Here is a 1,031-nt window from a genome sequence, read left to right on the forward strand (position 1 = left end):
GCCACCATACCCACCCAATTGTCTCCTGTTAAGTGTTACTATAGGCTTACCTGTCATGCACTTCATTCTCCTTCCTAGGAAACTGCTGATTAAGTCCATCATCATCACTGCCAGCAGCAGCACCATCAGGTAGGCTTCCCGATAATTCCGTGTTATTACTTGTGTGCTGCTTCGTTTCTTCTTCAACCTTGAGTGAGAGTTTGATGTTAAGGATGATTGTTATTACTTTATTCAATACAAAGAAATTTTTTCTGTTTTCATTGATTTCATCACTTGACTTGGTTTACTTATAATTTTAGTCATTAAAATACTTTGTGCTTACTTTAATTTTATCATATCTAAAACTATAATAGAATTATAATTATTATAATTGTATCATCAACAGTTTTGTAAAGTCAGCTTTATTTCTGTTTTATTCAATGAGACAGAATTTTCCAAAATTTCAACAAGTGCCCTTCTTAATTTTGTGCTTTTATTCCCAACCACCCTTTACTATGTATTATGAATTTTTACCTCATTTGACTGGCACAAAGACATAAATAAGAAGACAAAGACACAAAGCATGTCTTGTTCTGTCTTTACCACTTGGCTTCAATATTAACAGCCAGACTGAGAGGATGTGACACTGTGGGGCTTCAGGAACGGAAAGGAAGCTTTCTCTTTTCTGCACTAAGCTATTCTTTTCCCCCATTAACTTTTGTCATTTTTTTTTTTTTCATTCGAATCCTGGGATGTCAAAGCTCACTGAAATATAAGTCTGCCTCAACACAAAAAGCAGAGTGAAACTGCTAAGCTGCTAGTGTGGAATTATGGGAATGAGATGCTTCCCAAATTGCACATTCAATAGCCATAAAAGTTTGTAGCTGGAGGATATACAGTATTAGAATCTACTTTAGCCCACTATCTATTGATAACTGGAACAAAGCCAAAAAAGATTAAATAATTGGTCCAAAGCCCCTAAAGTGCCATTACCTAGCATTTTGTGGTACCAAAAGAGAATAAAAGAATACAATCACATAATGTTGAATCAG

This window comes from Cebus imitator, unplaced genomic scaffold (assembly GCF_001604975.1).
Source record: "Cebus imitator isolate Cc_AM_T3 unplaced genomic scaffold, Cebus_imitator-1.0 Scaffold136, whole genome shotgun sequence".
Taxonomy (NCBI): domain Eukaryota; kingdom Metazoa; phylum Chordata; class Mammalia; order Primates; family Cebidae; genus Cebus; species Cebus imitator.